This window comes from Brienomyrus brachyistius, chromosome 13 (assembly GCF_023856365.1).
Source record: "Brienomyrus brachyistius isolate T26 chromosome 13, BBRACH_0.4, whole genome shotgun sequence".
NCBI lineage: Eukaryota > Metazoa > Chordata > Actinopteri > Osteoglossiformes > Mormyridae > Brienomyrus > Brienomyrus brachyistius.
Window position 1 is genome coordinate 3,372,983 of NC_064545.1, and position 20,090 is coordinate 3,393,072.

Genomic DNA, 20,090 nt, shown 5'->3' on the forward strand with positions numbered 1-20,090 from the left:
TGGGGAACTGTACAAAAAATTGGGAAAATTTAATATGAATGAAACTGCTGCATGGTCTGAGATTAATATGCTATCAATATGATAATTATCTGGGTGTCTTTTCCTCCAAATATCTATTAAATTGAAATCTTGCATAAACTGTTTTAACTCTATTCTGGTCTGTACATGAGAGAGGTCTGGTTTAGTTGATTTATCTAATTCTGGATACAAAGCACAATTGAAATAACCTCCTATAACAAAATATCCTGGCAGTCCAGCTAATAGTAAAAATAGATTTTTATAAAAATTAGGATTATCCACATTGGGTCCGTAAACATTTACTAAATTCAATTTAACAGAAAAAATATCAATTTGAGTGATTATGTACCTCCCTAGTCTGTCCTTAATAGTGTTAATTATTTGTAAAGGTATAGATTTATGTATAAGCGTAATAACTCCTCTAGATTGTGAATTAAAGGAGGCAGAAAACACTTGCCCTGGCCATCTCTTCCTCACCATAGTTTCATCCCCTGAAGTTAAATGGGTTTCCTGGAGGAACACTATTTTAGCTTTCATTTGCCGAATTCTATTCATCACTTGTTTTAACTTTACAATTTTGTTGAGACCTCTTACATTCCAGGATGTAAATTGAATATCAAATACAGTAGGTGAGCCATTATTATGTATACAGCATACTCCCATACTTACGAAGAGGACACAAATAAGCATACAGACTACTGTTGTGTCTGAGAGAGAAAAAATAAATAAAATAAAAAATAAATAAATAAAAACCCTCTGTAAAAGCAAAATACGGCCAGACAACAATTGACCAACATACAGGTATTTCCCCAAATGAAATACCATCACTCCCCCTTCCCTCCCTAGTTAAACACTTCTCAAGGATTTCTCGAGAAAGCCTGATTATGGAACTACGCCGGTCCACCCGCGACACTTTCACGGTGAGGAACAGCTTGTCTGAACAACGGACGAGTCCACAACATTCAGGGATGACAACCCAACATCACGAATAATATATATACATATATTATTTAAACATCAGTATTAAACCAGAAGTTTGCTTACACTCATGCCACCGATCCCGTAGGGAAACACCTTCCTCTGAGCTCTCCTACTAAACATTGTCTTTCAGATCTTGCAAAAGCCTCTGAGCATCTGAAGGATTGTCGAACAAATGGCGTTTTCCCTTGTATGTCATGCACAAAGTAGCTGGATGCAATATGCCATAGCGCAATTCAGGGAGGTTGAGATCACGAAGATCCTTCTTCACCGCGCCAAACCTTTTCCGTTTCTTGCGTAGTTCAGCTGACACGTCAGAAAAGAGCATAAGCTTCACAGTACCTATTTCTCGAGCTGCTTTCAGTGTACGGACCTTGTCAGCGTAGTTTGGGAATTTCATTATCACAGCTCTCGGAGGAGAGCCAGAACGGTCTTCGGAGAATCTACCAATTCGGTGAGCTCTCTCTATTACGAGAGGGCCGGGAAATTTTTCCGGACCGAGGACCTCAGGGAGTAATTTCTCCAAAAAGACGCACATATCCTTCCCTTCAATTTTTTCTGGGAGTCCCACTAATCGTAGATTGGACCGACGACTGCGATGTTCCAGATCGTCGATTTTAGATGAGAGGGATTCTAAGGCAGTTTTCAATTTAGCATTTTCAACTCCGTGACGTTATCCTCTTGGATGCTTACTCGGTCCTCGGCCTCTGTTACCCGTGTTGTGTGAGCTTTAAGATCACACTGCACTTCGTTAATCACCTGGAGCAAGCCATCAAATCGCGCAGCAAAGTACGATTTCAAAAAGTGGATAGCCTCCAGGATTACAGACTCATGGCTAACGCCTGACTCTCCCTCCTCGCTAGTACCTTCATTGGTTTTAGCATCTGCCTCGGCCTCACCAGGTACGGTCGGTTTGACTTGTTTGTTTGTCTTAGCTGGTTTTGGTGGCATCTTGAAATGTTAAGTATCATCAGATTCTAAAATAGAATCAGTTTGTCAGCGTTTGTTGGGTTAAAAGGTACAGTTTAAATCAGCATTCGTAGCGGAGCTCCGATTCACCTTCACTCAGCACCGCTCCATAACCGGAAGATTAACCAGATCTTTTACAGTGGGGTGGGGCTGGCAAGGCTGTCTGGGCACCTGCCTGTTCTATCCGACAGGGGAGTAACCAAACCTTTTACAGTGGGGTGGGGGTTGCAAGGCTGCCTGAGCACCTGCCTGTTCTGTCCAACGGGGGAGTAACCAGACCTATTGCAGTGGGTTGGGGGTGGCAAGGCTGCCTGGGCACCTGCCCGTTCTGTCCGACGGGGGAGCAACCAGACCTTTTACAGTGGGGTGGGAGTGGCAAGGGTGACTGGGCACCTGCACGTTCTGTCTGACGTGAGAGCGACCAGACCTTTTACAGTGAGATGGGGGTGGCAATGCTGCCTGGGCACCTGCCCGTTCTGTTCGATCGGGGAGCAAGCAGACCTATTGCAGTTGGGTGGGGGGTGGCAATGCTGCCTGGGCACCTGCCCGTTCTGTTCGATGGGGGAGCAAGCAGACCTATTGCAGTGGGGTGGGGGGTTAATTATTTGACAAAAATTATTTATTCAAAAACATTAATAATTTAATTTACTTTAATCCACTGAACCAGGACAGTAATAGGACATAATTATATTTTCCAGTGTTTTTTGTGTCTGTCTCCAGTTAAATGATTATTATACACATTGATTCAGTGTCATTGTGTCAGTTATGTTCAGCTGCAGTAATACAGTGAATTTAACTTAATCCAACAGACTGTGGTTTCATTATGTTACTCAGTTATTGTCATGACCCGGCTCGTCGGCTCCTCGTGTGTGCCACGCCCCCTGATTACCCACGTGTGCTTCCCTGATTGTCTCCAGCGTTGTCTGATTTTCATGCTTCATCTTATCGTATTTAAGTCTTCCCTGTTCCCCTGTCCGTCATTGTGGTTAGATGTGCTCCATGTCTCCTGCTCTTCGTTCCCTGATTAAAACCCGTAGTTTGCCCCGATTTCGCCTGTCTCGCCTGCTCTTTGCACGCCTGCCTGCACGATCACCGCTCTCCCCGCGACTGATCGTGACAGAATGACGGACCACCGAAACAAGGCAGCGTACCTCTCCGAAGAGGACTACATCCACCTCGGAGAACAGGTATTGTTCTAGATATCCCGACCCGGGACCAAGGAGGATCTCCCCGCATGGAGCCTCATCCGCCGGAGCAGGGATATCCTCGATGAACTGTCCCTCGAGGAGGGCTCACACCTTGCAGAGGAGGTGCGTGAGAACCTCCTTCGAGTGGCCCGGCTCCGGACCGAGCGCTATGTCGCTCCCAGCGAGCCGGGGCCCATTCTTCCGCCGTCCGTGTTTGCGGACGTGGCTCCACCTCCCACCACTGCCAAGAGCCGGAGGAGGAGAAAGAGGGGACCGACGATCGCCCTGGGGGCGTGTGCCCTTATCCCGGCGTCCCTCCCGGAAGAGGAGCGGGAGAGCTCCCCGATCACTCCAAAGGCCCCCAGCTCTGCTAAGCTGCCTCCCCAGGCAGCCTCTCCCGTCCGGAGAGCACACCAGGCCGCGGGGCGGCTTGAGCAGCCAACGCCGCTGCTCTCTGCGACCGCAGAACCCGAGGAGCTTCCCCTGCTCCTATTGCCTGCGGACCCCGTGCCAGAGCAGCCACCTCTGCCAGTAGATCCGGCACCGGTGCATCCGCCGCTGCCACCAGCGCAGCCACCGCCTGTTCAGCCGCCGCCTCTGCCCGCGCATCCCGTGAAGCCGCCGCCTCTGCCCGCGCATCCCATGCAGCCGCCGCCTCTGCCCGCGCATCCCGTGCAGCCGCCGCCTTCGCTGCCGCCTGCGCAGCCCACACAGCTGCCGCCTCTGCCTAGAGCTCCAGCTCCAGTGCAGCCGCCCCTGCCTGCGGCTCCAGAGCCCGAGCTGCCGCCTCTGCTGCCTAATGTCCCTGCGCAGCAGAAGGTGGTCCCTTTGCATGCTACAGCTCCCGCGCCCACGCCCACGGCGCTCCCCCTGCCTGCAGCTCTCGCGCCCACGCCCGAGGCGCTCCCCCTGCCGGCAGCTCCCGTGCCCACGCCCGAGGAGCTACCCCTGTCCCCAGTGACTCTGGCCCAAGAGAAGCTAGTCCTTGCCCCGCCTCCAATCCCTTCGGCCCCAGTTCCCGAGGTGGTCCCAGAGGACTCCATCGAAGCTCCTCCCTCTTCGGAGGTGGAGGAGCTTGAGTGGGACCCCTCGGGGACCTTGTTTGTGACTCTGGTACCCTCACCCCGACGAGCCTGACCCCGGCCGCGGGTCCTTATGTCTGTGTTCCATAAGGGGAGAGGACACAGACGCCGCGCTAGGGTCCCTCCCGCCCAGCCCCCTGGCTCGCCCTCGCTTGCCTGCGCTGGGGCTCAGAGGGCGCCTGCGGGTCCTGGCCCTCCGGGTCGGCTGTCGCCTGTGGGTCCCCCTCCCCGGCCTCGTCGCCCTGCCTCGCTCCTCCCTCCAGTGCCCAGTCGGTCGCCTGCGGGCTGCTCATCGGCGGCTTCTCGGTCGCCTGTGGGTCCCCTGCCTCCTGCGCGTCGGAGGACGTCGCCGCCTACTGTGGCTCCCCCCCCTCCTTGCCCTCGCCCAGGCCCAGGCCCCCTCCAGCTCCCTCGTCCCCTTCCCTAGCTCTCCCTTCGGCTCCCTCCTCGGCCCCTCCGTTTGTCCCTCGCCCTGTCTCCTCGGCCCCTCTGGGGTCTCCTCCGGCTCCAGCCTAAAGGCCGCCTGAGGCCCCTCCGGCTGCCTCCCGTCGCCCGCTGGGTCTCCCTCGGGCTCCCCTTGGTTCCCCCTCCTTGTCTCCCTATGCTCCTGCCTTTGTCCCGCTGTCTTTTGCTCCTCGTCATTTTGTTCTGCCCTTCTCTGCTCCTTTTGTCCCACCTGTTCCCTCTGTTTCTCCCTTTCTTATCTGTCTTTCTGCCTTCCCTGTCCTTTGCCACATCCTGTCTTATATCCTGTCGCTGGCTCTGTTTTGTGCTTCAGTCCTGTTTCCCGTCCTTCGTTAACTTTGTTCTTCTTTTCTAGGTCCCGGTTCCCGTGTGCCGTCCGTCGCCTCCTCCCTGGCGCGGCCAGATTAGCGCCTTTGGGGGGGGCTTCTGTCATGACCCGGCTCTTCGGCTCCTCGTGTGTGCCACGCCCCCTGATTACCCACGTGTGCTTCCCTGATTGTCTCCAGCGTTGTCTGATTTCCATGCTTCGTCTTGTGGTATTTAAGTCCTGGTCTTCCATGTTCCCCTGTCCGCCATTGTGGTTAGATGTGCTTCATGTCTCCTGCTCTTCGTTCCCTGATTAAAACCCGTAGTTTGCCCCGATTTCGCCTGTCTCGCCTGCTCTTTGCACGCCTGCCCGCACGATCACCACTCTCCCCGCAACTGATCGTGACAGTTATGCTTTGGGTGTCGCTGAAGCAGGACATTAATAGGACAGAACAGAAAGCCTTTATTGTCATTGTACAGGGAGGAAATACAGTAAATACACATAAAAAAATATTATGTGGTACCTTGGGCGGAGCTTAATTCTCCGCTTCTGACGTCATAAGAGGAAGTGGCTTATCCTTGATGCTGATTGGTCGAGGGTTTATGCCCATATATGGTATCAATACATGCTTATGCCACGTTTTGCCGATAGGGGGCGATATGGTTTTGGGAGACTGCCGTTATGGCCATATCCATATATGCTTATGCCACGTGTTGCCGATAGGGGGGCTAATGTGCTTTTTTAATTACGTTTTTAAGGTAAATAATAATAATAAAACATAGAACAGGATAATGGCAAGCTAGCGCATACACGTTCAGCGGGGGCGTCCGTCCGGCCCTGCGCCGCGGCGTATTTTAAAAGAAAGCGCCCAAATGTTTTAAAAGAAGAAAGCACCAAGTGTGTTAAAGAAGAAAACCCTTAGTGTTATTTTAAAAGAAAAGCAGTGTGAATTTAAACAAACATGCCCGAAAGAAGCAGCAGAACAGCAAATTTAAACAAGCGAAAACAACAAACAAGCCCGTCGTTTTAAAAGAAGCGATCACTCATTACATTTAACCAACACGAAAGACTTTAGTTATATTTACCAGGTTTGAGAAAGCATGTAAGCGGCAAACTTTTAGAAGAAATAAAAGTTACACATTAGCCGAAAAGAGTTTCATTGCTTAAAAACGATGAGGTTAAAGAGGCTTATTTTAAATAAAAGATCAGCATGTGTTGTCATACATCTTTTCAAGTTCTGGTTATACCTTTTGATTAACCATACGTAGATAAATTTAGCTAATTGTAGCTAAGCAATCCGGGGGGGGGGGGGGGGGGGGGGTTAGAGATCGACTTTTATTTAAATTAGAAATAGATTATTTTACACTATTTACAAATAAGCATATAAAATATAGAATTGGTGTGCATTCTGCCAGAATGGCGGCATGCTTCTCACAATCCAGGCCAACGGTTCGCCTCACGACAACAATTTCCCCTGGTAGCCATTTGACAGCAGCTTCACGCAACGAGCTGGCTCAATAAAGGAAATGCTGTGTGGATCTACGCGCGTGCGCCACACGAGAGTGAGAGCATGCATTCGTTTAAACAAGAATTAACCGCGTTGCTATCGAAAATGCTCAGAGCGCTTTACTTTATTATTCACATTGACAGAAATGTGCTTCATTACTTAAAAACATTACGGTTATAGGGGTTTTATTTGCTAAAACAGGCGCTCCGCCGGCGTAGCCATTTTTAAAGGGGCGTCGGCGTGGGTGCGCATGCGCCAAACGCCGGACTAGCGATCGTCCATTCCGACCCGCGTTGTTCAAACAGGGCAGTCGCATGTGTCGGAGCTCCAGGATCGTTTCGTCCTATTTCTTCTATTTCGTCTCCTTTTTGCCAGGAGAACCAGCAACATGTCACAGTGACACTGAGGAGTCACTATAAACCCAAAACCCTGGATAGAGGGACTGAGTGAATGAGGAGGTGAATCTGTGCAGGGGGGTCAGAGAAGACTCTGTAGAAGGACAGTCCAGATACACTCCTACTCTGCGGGAGCCTGAGGGCCGTATGGGTATGAGAGTCTCTTTATTATTGTGCCAGACAGAGTAACTGTCAGTATAACAGCACAGAATCCATGACTTGTCATTGTATCCAAGGAGACAGTCCCTCCCTCCTTTCCTCCTGATCCCTTTATAAGTCACTCCTATCCAGGCTTCATATCCATCCCACTCAGCCTCCCAGTAACAGCGGCCAGTCAGACTCTCTCTGCACAGAACTTGGGGGCGGCTGTCAAATCTCTCTGGATGATCAGGATATGGCTGCCGCTCTGCCCCCTCTGTCACCTTCCTGTTCCCCCCTGACAGAGACAGGCGTCTGTTTGCTGTGTTGGGGTCCAGCGTCAGCTGGCAGGAGTCTGTAGGCAGGAGGAAGAATTATTAATCCCATCAGGCCGCCTGTACTTTATGTTTCTGTACGATATAAAAACAGCACAGCTTCCCCTAACGAAGCGGGAACTGAAGCTTATGAAACAGCTCAGGAAATGTCGGAGGGAAGCGAGCTAAACTAACAGCTTAATTAGTGAAATTACGGGGAAGTAAAATTACAAAGCAGCGATATTCATCAGACATATTCATCACAAGCATATTTACCACAAAACGGCACCAGAGATCAATACTAAAGTCAGTGTCTTTCCTTCTAACTGCTAATTCCGGCGCGTGCGGCATGAAAATGGCCATCAATAACAGAATATTTAAGTAATATTATTACATATTTAAAGTGACATTTAATAAAAGTTTGGACCTGGATTCTGATACAAAAGCTGTTTCCGGCGCCGGAGTTGCGCTCCATGAGGATTCAGTATTTACAGCGATTGCTAAAGATGGTCTTTAGTCACAGCAAAGCCGGTCTGAATGCATTTCAAATGCATCGGCTTATTTCCATGAAGCATATGTCATACTGTATCTACTGATCCGGGAGAAACGCTGCAGTGTGGAGCGGGGCGGAATAGGTGCCGCGCAAAGCCGGCAAACTAATGATAATACCGTCTACAAACCATCAAAAAAAGCGGATTAAACTACACAGTGAGACGTGCATCATGAAAAACAGAAAGGTTCTCATTACCTCATTAAACAGAAAAATATTGCTCAGAAAAACGGGATTATTATTTTATTAATTCGAAAAAACAGACTTGATTTTTTTCCCAGATGAATGCAATACGCTTCCATAGCGAACCGCTTACCACGCGCGTGACTCTAGATACGGCGCCGCTACCGCGAGGCGTGAGCCCCGCATCTCGCGCACGCGGCCGCTCTAATCTGTTAACATGGGCGCCGAAATGAAATTTGATATTTTCCGCCGCACATGATGCACATCCAGTGTGTCCTGGGCGCTAATTTCTTTTAGCACCGTGGATCAGGAGAACTTTTTCTCCATTCATTGCGTGGCAAGTCATCCATTTTCTCCATCACAACATCTCCAACCTTCAAGTTTCTCCTTGGAGAGTGCCATTTCTGTCTTGTTGCGATGTTAGACAGATACTCCTTTTTCCAACGTGACCAAAACTGTTCTGATAAATACTGCACCTGCCGCCATCTTTTCCGTGCAAATGTGCGAAATGTGAATTTGCATTTTTACAGGGTGGTTCTGTAACACTCATTAATATTCATGAGAGAATATTACTGATTGGTCACTGAATGCCTTAAACCAGGGGAGCCCAAATCCAGTCCTGGAGGGCCAGAGTCCTGCACATTTTTGGGTTTCCCCTCATTTAACACACCTGATTCATCTCCTTGTGCTAATAACCACACAGCTCTTGAGCTGAATTATTTATGGTGGAACAGGGAAAGAGCTGAGCTACACAGGGCACCGGCCCCCCAGGACTGGATTTGGACACCCCTGCTTTAGGTAGAAGAAACAGGCAGCACAAGTCGATGTTAACTGGCCAATGAGGTAGTGCCCCTCTCATAAATATTAATCAGCCAGCCAAGTCACGACGTAACGTGGCTGCGTATAGCAGGGCAGTGGAGTTGGCGGGAGAGAGAGGGGGAAAGGAGGTTTTTTTTTGGTTCGTTCGGGTGATGTAGAGTAAGTAGGGAGAATTCCTTAATGTAGTCACACAGGACCAGATTAGTCTGAAGGCAGGTTCGAGCCACGTTGGTGCTCCGGAGAAGGGAAATTGCTGTGTGTTACCAGAACGACAGAGGAGAGCTGCTCCCGGTGCCGCGCAGTGGGAACCGGAGCTTGGAGGAATCGCGGTAGCTTCCCTGCTATACAGAGACGACTCATCAGCTCCAGTACCAAGGACGACGCAGGTGATATTTAATAAAGTTTATTTCGGCGAATGTACATCAGGGTGATCAGCAACTTGGCCAAGAAGTAGAAGACTTCTGCTAACGTGACGGACACTAAGCGGAGTTTTAAAAGATCGCTGCTGCACACCCCATTTTCTGCGCACGCTACCACCTGGCAGGGCAGGCCCGCTATGTTCTAACTGCATGCCCGGATGCCTGATTTCTCTGGCGGTCATTTTTGGAAGTAAATGTACTGAACAGACTTTCGCATGGGAGTGTTGATGTTATCGGACGGATTATTACAATGTGCCGGTGGTATAAAGTGCTAAATGAATAAGGTTCATTTCTGTTATGAGGTTGTTGTGCATGTTTAATATGAATGTGTCCTGTTGTAAGGTTACTACGAACGTGTTATATGAAGGGTAAAAAATATCCCGTCGGAGGTAAACGGGAGTTCTTGCTTGAAGCCTCCACCGTTAGACACTGAGCGCTCAGTAGGGTGACTGGGGCTGGGGTTTCATTAATAGAGGGGAGTCAGGTGGTTGGTGAAACTCAATTTGGTAATTGCAGTCCTTTGTTTTATGTGAGCTTTGGTTCTTTCCATCTAATAATTTAGTAATCTTACAGAGAATAAACTGCCTATGTGTTCAATTTACCCTATCCTGGTGTACAGTGGTTACCCTGCTTCTATTATTTAGGCTCTCTCCGGAGTAGGGGCGTCTCATCTGCTACTGCTGGGTACTTCGGTCGGGGGGTGGGGGTACGGTGTGGGTACTTAAACATCACGCTATCCCCAACAGTACTACACTCCAGGTTGGCACCGTGACGCTGATAGGGAAGTGCTGGAGCCTTAGCCGATCTGCTCACGTAGTGCATGTAGCAGACTAGGGAGGCGATTGGTGAGGGTACAGGGACCTACATCCTGCTGTACCTTCTCCGTTTGGAGGATTGGGCAGCCTAGACCTCTACTACGCAGGCTGTGGCCCAGTCTGTTACACGTTGTTAAAATGGTTTAATTGAATATACGTGTAAAAGATAATCCATGTAGAAAACGTTAACAAAAGGATATTAGAACTTAAAGGAAAGAATTCATTTATGTTTTGGAATAAGGAAAGGTGTTAAAGGTAACTTGCTGTCTGAGCTACTAATGGTGATTATTTTCTGTACACTTTATAGCTCTTACGGTGAGTTCACAAGGCAAGGTTAAATAAAGGATTGTGAACCATCAGTTTGAGAGACCATCATTTCAACCGGGGACGCTACATTCTGTACTTTGCCTATTTTGACGCTAGTTTCATCACCTGATTCTACTCATCAACTCTGATCTGAGGAACTTTGTTTCTAGTGTCGACGACATTCCTAGGGTGAGTTACGCCCACTTCCGGTTTTGTTGCTAATATGCTAACATGATTGTAGTTTTTTTTTCGGTACATTGCCTATTTTGACGCTAATTTCTTCACTCGATTCTACTCATCAAGCCGGATCTGAGTAACTTTGTTTCTAATCTCTAGGGTATTCCTAGGCTGTGAGATGCCGACTTCTGGTTTTGATGCTAATATGCTAGCATGATTGTAGTTTTTTTGTGCATTGCCTGTTTTGATGCTAGTTTAATGTCTTTACTCTACTCATCAACTCTCATCTGAGGAACTTTGTTTCTAGTCTCGACGACATTCCTAGGGTGAGTTACGCCCACTTCTGGTTTTGATGCTAATATGCTAACATGATTGTAGTTTTTTCTGTACATAGCCTGTTTTGACGCTAGTTTTATTTCTTTACTCTACTTATTAAGATGGATCTGAGGATCTTTGTTTCTAATCTCTAGGGCATTCCTAGGCTGGTGAGATGCCGACTTCTGGTTGTGATGCTAATATGTTAACATGATTGTAGTTTTTTGTACATTTTGATGCTAGTTTTATGTCTTTTCTCATCATGTCTAATCTGAGGAACTTTGTTTCTAGTCTCTACGAGATTCCTAGGCGGAGATACGCCCACACATCTGGTTTTGATGCTAATATGCTAACATGCTAAGTTTTGAGATTACTCCATATTCTGAATCTGGGTGTTGCTATACGCCTAGATCAAACCTTTCAGCCTGATCTGAGCATGCCAAGGCATTTTACATGCTAACAGGCTAGCATGCTAACTTTTGAAATAATTAAAATGCTTGTAGCTTTTTTATACAGTGCCTATTTTGACGCTAGTTTCATCACCTCAACTCTGATCTGAGGAACTTTGTTTCTAGTGTCGACGACATTCCTAGGCGGAGATACGCCCACTTCCGGTTATCTCACTGCTGATTTCCTGGAGCTGCTAGATTCCCTCAACCTACAACAACATGTTGATGTCCCCACACATTGATTGATATATGATCTTGGTATCTCGGACCATAAAGTAGTGTCAATGGAGCTGGCCTTTCTCTCCGCCCCATATCAAACCAAAACGTCAGATCCATTTCAGAAATCTGAAGACCATCAATGCAGATGCCCTGGCCCTGGACCTTAAATTTCTCTCCTCTGAACCTGTCAGCAGTGCAACAGCAGAGGTGCAACATGCACATCAATTTCTTCAGACAAAAAGTTGATAATATCCGTTCATACCTCTCCATCACGAATATCTTGCCTCCTCCAACTGTCGACCTACTACCTGAGAAGGTCCAGCCACTTTGCTCCTTCTCTGCTACCACACGGGAAGAGGTGGAGAACGTCATCAGGAAAATGAAACCATCTACCAGTTCCCTGGACCCTTTCCCTTCAGCCCTGCTAAAGGTCAACATCTCTGCCGTCACCAGGATCATAAACCAATCCCTCCTGACTGGCCATATTCCTTCTACTTTAAAAACTGCTGTCATCAGACCTCTATTGAAAAAACCCACCATGGACTCTGAAGTTCTCTCTAACTATGGGCCCATCTCCAATCTTCCATGCCTCTCTAAAGTTCTGGAAAAAAAACAGTTGCAGCACAACTTCATGATCACCTCAAACTGAATAACCTGTTTGAAAAATTTCAGTCCGGTTTCCGCCCTGGCCATAGCACAGAAACAGCCCTGGTCAAGGTCACCAATGATCTTCTGATGACTGCAGATACTGGTTCCCCTTCTATACTCATCCTCCTTGACCTGACAGCTGCTTTTGACACAATAGACCATAACATCCTCTTTCACCGCCTGCAATGCACCATGGGACTCTCAGGAACTGTTCATAACTGGTTCACGTCATACCTAACTGGCAGAACCGAACATGTCACCCTTAGCAGCGCAAAATCTCACATCCACAACGTCACCTGTGGTGTCCCACAGGGCTCTGTGCTTGGCCTCACTTGACACCAAGTCAAGTGTGTGACCCCTGGAATGTGTGGGGACATCAACATGTTGTTGATTTTCTTGTACAGTTTGATAAAAATGTGTTTTAGCGATTTCTCCAAGCCAGAAGATGACTCATTTTAAATATGCTCTTATGAATCACCCAGTCCCACGCAGCAGCTGCTGAGTGCTACGTAAAATGAAATGCTACCCAGACGTTCTGAAGCAGGTATCTTGACACGGATTTATCTGAAGGGCTCGACCTTTTGCCTGGTGTCTTCATCCTGTCTAGCTCCAACTCCTCCTCCACCACCTCCCTAGCAAGCAACTCCCCCAAGACGGGCACCTCCGACTGGGCGGTGCCACAGGCCTCGCGGCTGAAGTACCGGCAGCAGTTCAACAGCTTGGACAAGCAGATGATTAACTACTACCATGTATCTGGCTGCTTGCTGGGGGGCTCTACACATTTATGTGTCGGAGCTAAGTCTTAAAAATGGCATTTATAACCATGGTCTTCTGTCAGATAATATAAACCCACCCCACACAAGATAAAATCACATTTAGTATAACCAAAAGCTGTGCTTTATTTCGTGATGACGAGAAAACTATTATAAGAGCCAAATTTTATTTAATTCCTTGAGTATTTGTTGAATTACTCATTTTTGACATTCTGAATCTGGGTGTTGCTGTTAAAAGGTGACACGAAAACCTTATTTTTTTAGTCTCATTGGAAATTGAGATGACCCACTTAAAGAATCTGATTGAGAATCATCATTGGGGCTCTCCTCTTTGTAGATTCTCTGACGTATCAGGCACTACAGTGAAAAGCATGTACAGAATGTTATTCAACTAATTAGATGCTGGTCAAGAACAACACATCAGTGTTTTTTTACCTTTTGCTTGCGTATTGGCTATGTTACTCCTTGTATTTGTGTTAGCACTGGATATTCAGTAATTTCTTAGTGTTCCTCATTTTAGTCTGTGAAGGTTAACTAAAATCTAAGTATATGAAAGAAATATAATGAACCATTTTTTTCTGGAATGTGGTTAATGGTCTGTAGTTGGTACTATTGCCTGTACTTTCTTTGGATCTTTGAACAGATGTAAAAAGTTTTTAAGATAATGATCAGGTAGATAAGAGTATCTTTAACATGTCGGTAATAGGTGCTGAGCAGAAATTACCTTTGGAAGGAATTCGTCCTTTGCGGTGAATGATCTGAATGTGGGTGTTGCAGTCATAACAGTAAGTAATTCACAGAGATGTGTAAGGAGTAGACCTCTGCACTTGACAGGTTCCCCAGCGAACCCAGTTAGCACCTTTTAATGACAATTAAACACAGCATGTTATTTGTAATAAGCTTGTTCAGGGATTCGTCAGGCATGTTCGTAATAATAGGAAAGCAGTTCACATTAATTACAGACTTTTGCATCACTGGTAAAAGGCTCAGGGCTCCGGCTGTTGATTTAATTACTCCAGTAATTAAATGAGTCACAGCTCACAAGTGACATTGCAGGCTGTGTTCGACGGGAGCTAGATTATGAAACATTTTGTACGTTAATGGTGGTTTCTTGGTGGGAACCCCCCCTCCCCCCCCCACAGTTTTCAGGTCGTTCAGCTTGAAGCTCATATTCCCCTCGCCATTTTTCTACCTTGCAGGTGTGCAGGTCAGGAACGTTCTGGCCTCATCCCAGCTCACTCAGACTCAGCTAGCCACTGTTTGGTGAGTGTCCACTGAATTCTTCACGGCCGCAGTGGTGCGCTTGGTTTATTTGCCCCTCTTAAATTACGTAGCTCAATCCTTTCAGCATCCACTCTATGCGGGCAGTGTGTGGCTCCACAGGTGAGGACCATATGTCTGTAACCGCAAGGTCGACAGTTCAAGTCCCCGGATTGGCAGTGATTTCTCTGCTGGTCCCCTGAACAACCTCTAATTGCTCCAATTGACCCTGCGCTGATTTCAGAAGCCATCATGATATTTCCAGGGCTGGTTGCTTTTCTTAAGTGGTCTGTTCCTGTTAGCACGCGTCAGGCAGCTGGTGCGACGGCTCGAGGCAGGAGGTCTGTACTTCTGAGTTGTGACTCATGGGATCCTACTGATAATCAACTAATAGGAAGCGTGTCGCAGGTTTTTAATGTGCTGCAATAATCACTGCTTTAAAAAAAAATAAAAAAATTTAAAGGCATTTTGTTTTTTATATGTCTGTCTCTCAAAATACTGCTAAAAAATATATTGTTAGGTGAGAATACATTTTATTATTACAGCTCACCTAACAAACTTCATAGCCTAGCCTAGCATACCTTAAACATGCTTGGAACACTTGCATTAGCCTACAGTTGGACAAAACTCAGGGTAAGTTGTCATTTTTTTGTAGGTTAGTTTGGTTTTTAAATTGGACCCCTTATGGTCTGGGTGAAGTTATGCTGGTCTTCGCCATCTGTGCACCCGGTTCGATTACTGACCTTCCCACATGTTCTCCCAAGGAACCTGGCAGATGTGGACAAGGACGGCCAGCTGACAGGGGAGGAGTTCATCCTGGCTATGCACCTGGTGGACATGGCGAAGGCCGGACAGCCGCTGCCCCTCACGCTTCCCGGGGACCTGGTGCCCCCCTCCGTCAGGTAGACAGCCGCCGCCGGTGGCCAATCGGTGAACCCGGCAGAGCAGTAAATAGAGCTCTGGAAAAAAATTGAGACCACTCTATACTGGAAAAAAAATCTGCTTGTTTAAAGCTGGTTTTGCTGGCAGAAAGGTACGCTGAGCGTCAGGTTGCTTCCAGGTTCTAAGTACGCAAGTGTACAAGAATATGGTGAAACGGGAGACACTGAGAAAGGCCAGAAAGCAGCCAGGTAAAGGGTGGAAACGACTTCCCAATGCTTGAGATGCCCGTTCACTTATCCGACAGTGCCTCATGAATCATGACCTCAAGTGACCTGTACTTGGTGGAAACGTTAAGTGCAGGTGTGAGGACAGTTCATAACAGGCTCATAGAAGCAGGGCTGAAGTCCCATAAAGCAAGGAAGAAGCCCTTCATTAATGAGAAGCAGGAAAGAACCAGGCTGCAGTTTGCAAAAGAAAAAAAAACATTATTTTTTTTTAGTGAAACAAAAATTGGTGCTATGGTCTCTAACTTTTTTCCATAGTTATATGTAATGAATGGGGAAAGGCGGGGGGGTTGAATATGCTGTGTCATCTGACCCATCTGGAATCACAGGCTAGGAGGCTTTGTTACAGAAAGGGAGAGTGTCCCCATACACTGAGATACTTCGACTGAGCCCAGCTAAGGGACTCCTGATGAGTGAGCACGGGAAGCTGTATGGTGGTTGTTCCTGTGTAGCCTGACTCAGAGTCTCAGGTTCTAGCACCTTCTACCTACACGGAGGCATGTTGTATTTTGCAGAACGGGGAAGCAGGGGGAATTGCTTCCTTTGAATCGCACCATCGTCCCTGAAGAAATTCAAGTTGAACCACCCCAGAAGACAAAGAGTAATGGTAGCATTAGTAGAACGGACAGACGGATTTACACACACACACACACACACACAAAGACAGGCACCTTCAGCTAGTGAATGTTTTTGGTGACACAAGTGTGTATTAGTGATGTGCCGTTCTTAGTATCTTTACAAAGAATCACCTGATTCACATTGAATTGCAGGAGGTCAAAGGTCACTGCCCCTATTGCCATGGTTACCACGTGTGCGTGTGCATGGCCCTCCTTGCAGTTTCGTTCGAGGACAAGCTAAAGGAGAACTTCCAGCGGGGAAACGCTGAGCTGGAGAGGCGGCGGCAGGTCTTACAGGAGCAGGAGCGGCGCGAGCAAGAGAGGCGGGCCCAGAAGGCCCGGGAGGAGCAGGAGCGGCGTGAGCAGGAGGCGCGGGAGCAGGAGAGGAGTCGGCAACAGGAGCAGGAGCGGCGGCTGGAGAGGCAACGCGAGCTGGAATGGCAGAAGGAGGAAGAGCACTTAAAGGAGCTGGAACGCAAGGAGGTCAGTCTTTCTAATATGGAATGCTAGCATTGTACTTGGGGTTAGGCAGTCGCCCCACAGCGCTGCCCCAAAGCAGAGCGGCAGTGGCGTGTGAAGTTGGAGCGGGAGGAGGAGGAGCGGCGGAGGAGGATCCAGGAGGAGCGGGAGGCCAAAAAATACAACACATGGTTCTTGAGGCATCATTTTCTCCATCAATGCCAACTACTCATCTTTTTTTGTCCTTGATTCCTTTTGGGTTAAAGGCAGAGATTTACAGTCCACTGTAATTTCACCCATTTTGAGTTGTGAAGCCCATCCCATGTATGGTCCCATGTAACCAGTGACATTTTGCACACATTAGTATAGATGAGATTCCAGATTTTGTCAGGAGATGACAACGCAGGTGTCATTCTCTAATAGGAAACCCAAACATAATTAAAATATATTCTTGTGATGTAGGACAATGCATAGTTCAGTGAGGTATGCATCTGCATGTACCTCCCTCTGGAAGGTTGTGGGGTAAAATTCCATGGCAGGTGCAGTAAACAGGGCCTTTAACCACAGTTGTCCCAGAGACGTTGGCTGCCTCTGCTCTCTGATCCTCGCTTGTACGTCACTTTCGACAAAAGCATCTGCTAAATAAATAAATGTAAATATGCATCAACGCGTGCTGTCAGCATCTGCTTTTGGGAACGGGGAGCAATGTCACCCAACCTGTAATTCTGCTTTTGGCTATGAAGATGCCACTCGCGTTTGTGACTCAGGCTGACGTTGTCTCAGGGGAGGGGGGCGGATCTGACCCACAGTGGGCCTAAACGGCACATTAAGAGCTGCTCGCCACGCCATTCTACCTTTGATGCCAAGAATTAGCAGGCCAACCTCCTCCCATTAATTTTCCCCGCTAACTCTTTCATTTTTCACTCTATCTTTCTCTCTCCCCTCCATTTCTCTCCCCTTCGCGTCCTGCCCAGTTTGAGGACATGGACGACTGTCTTCTTCAGGGTCTCCTTTCTTTGCTGGGCTGCCTTAGCAGTCTCTTCCTTCTGATTAAGGTTGTTTCTCTGCTTTTTCCCCCCTCTGTCTCCCTACATCCGTGTCCGTCTCTCGCCCTCCATCCCGTCTTCCCAGCCCCGTGGGTTATGGATCCTGTGAAAGGCCGTGCCACTTTCATCGCCGTTACCTGTGATGTGTTTCTGGCCTCCTCATTTCCACCTATCGCATGCTGCCTGTCGCTACAAAGCTCTTGTTGTGTTCAGCTTACTTTTTTCCTTCACTTTTCAGTCTCTGCCGATATCTCCATTCGCTCCATATTCATTTCCTGTTCTGTGAGTTGCTGTCACCTTAATTCAGCCACATTTAGAAAATAATCGGCGTTTTCCTTGTAGTGCGTATAACAATCCTTGGTTGAAATATTTAAGTGCATTAATAGCAGGGATCTTTGAGTATTTTTTTTATTTTTATTGTTATTTTTGCCATCCATAATCTATGGCCCAGAATCCCGTGTGTTCTGAATTGGATCTGGTGTCTGTACCTTGTATAGCGAGTGGTGGTTGGCGGTGTGGCTTGGTGCTCTGCGCTAATGGTGGTGCGGGCCCGGTCCCTTCCCACAGGAGCTCCGGGAAAGCCAGACCAAGCAGCAGCAGGTCCTGGACAGACTGCGGCAGGTCAAGGCCGACAAGCTATGTGACCTGCAGCGGAGGCGAGAACTGGAGTTGGAGAGGAGGAAGAGAGAGGAGGAGGAGGCGGTCAGGTGAGCTAGGCCTCCTGCAAGGCCTGCATGCTCTGTTGTCGTTTTTGCATTTCTGTTGGCTGTCATGGTGCCAGGTTTGGTTTCCCTGCAATGGTGACTGACCTGTCCTAAATCGCTTTTTAATATCACTTTAACACTGTGCTTCCCAAGCTGGTCCTTGGGGATCCAGAGCTCCCTTTTACTTATTTTTTGTTTGTTTTTCTATTTTTAAGTGGGTCAACACATCACCTACATAATGTCAGAACATGTCAGATGGCTAAGAGCAATTTTAATGTCAATTACAGACCCAGTGTGACAAAGTTCAGTTAAAGCATTAAATTTGAATGGATGACGTGACCTTGATGGTTTGTTTAAAGAAAATATAGCTGCATCACGTGATTGAAGGGCCATGATGTGGTGCTGGGCCAAATTCAGCTTCAATGTGATGCATCATGTCATTCACAGGCAAGCCAAGCTGGAGAAAGAGCGGCAGTGGCGTGTGAAGTTGGAGCGGGAGGAGGAGGAGCGGCGGAGGAGGATCCAGGAGGAGCGGGAGGCCAAGCTGAAGGAGGAGGAAGAACGTGAGCGTGAACTCCGGGCCAAACTGCGCGCCGCTCAGGAGCAGGCTGAGCGGAACCGCCGGGCCGCTGAGGAGGAGGAGAGGAGGAGGCAGGAGGAAGCCCAGAAGAGGGAGGAGGAGAAGAGGATAGAGGAGGAGAGGCGGCGAGAGGAACATAAAAGGGCGGAGGAGGAGAGGAGGCAGAAGGAAGAGGAGAGGAGGCGGCAAGAGGAGGAGCGGAGAAAGGTGGAGGCAGAGAGAAGGAAGCTAGAGCTGGAGAGGAAAAGACTGGAAGAAGAGAAAAAGAGATTTGAGGAAGAGAGGAGGAGGCAGGAGGAAGAGAGAAGGAGGCAAGAGGAAGAGAACAGAAGGAAGAAGGAGGAGGAGCAGGAGCTGGAGAGGGAGAGGGAGGAGGAGGAGAAAAGACGTCAGCGGGCTCAGATAGCTGCTGTCAGGGATGCAGAGGAGCGGAGGAGACAGGAAGAGGAGCGGAGGAGACAGGAAGAGGAGCGGAGGAGACAGGAAGAGGAGCGGAGGAGACAGGAGGAGGAGCGGAGGAGGCTGGAAGAGGAGAAGAAGAGACAGGAAGAGGAGAGACGGCGAGAGGAGGACAGGAGGAGAAAGCAACAGGAGGAGGAGGCCGTGGCCAGACAGCGGGAGGAAGAGGCCCGGCAGCAAAAGCAGCAGCAGCAGCACAATTTAGGCAAGACAGACATTCATGAGAAGCTGTCGGCCCTGATCAGGGGCCTAGAGGAGCGAAAAGGTAAGGATTATGGCCTCGATGCAGCCCCCTTCGGGAGGTGTGGAAACGCAGTGACAAATCACAATCTCAGACACGTAAAGCTACCATTAGCGGTGGGGTTTGTACAGTTTCTTCATCAGACCCGAGGTGTCGTGTGCTGGTTCAATAGCTGCAGTGCGTCATTAGTGACACAGCGTTCTGAAGAACAGTCACACAAGGAGGTGACTGACTCACTGTCGTTGCAGGGAATTTGAGACCCGTCAAGTCAACACACAGGAAATCGGCCTCCCTGACAACCTACAGAGCCCTGTACCCCTTCACAGCACGGAACGCGGACGAGCTCACCTTTGACACGGACAGCTTGATTGAGGTATACAGAGTGCACCCCCATATGTTAATCTGTTTGTACCATAAATTAAATGTGCTGAATCATTGCCCTGGTGCCTGATTAGCTCTTTTTTTCTGAATCCTTTTCGGGTGTTTTACAGTTAGATCTAGAATCCTTTTGTTCACCATAAAGTG

At 48.2% G+C, this 20,090-nt stretch overlaps 1 pseudogene; it reads left to right on the plus strand.

Moving 5' to 3' along the window:
• Positions 1-3,086: 3,086 nt before the first annotated feature.
• The window catches only part of LOC125706767 (intersectin-2-like), a 130,220-nt pseudogene continuing 113,216 nt past the window's right edge, over positions 3,087-20,090 (plus strand).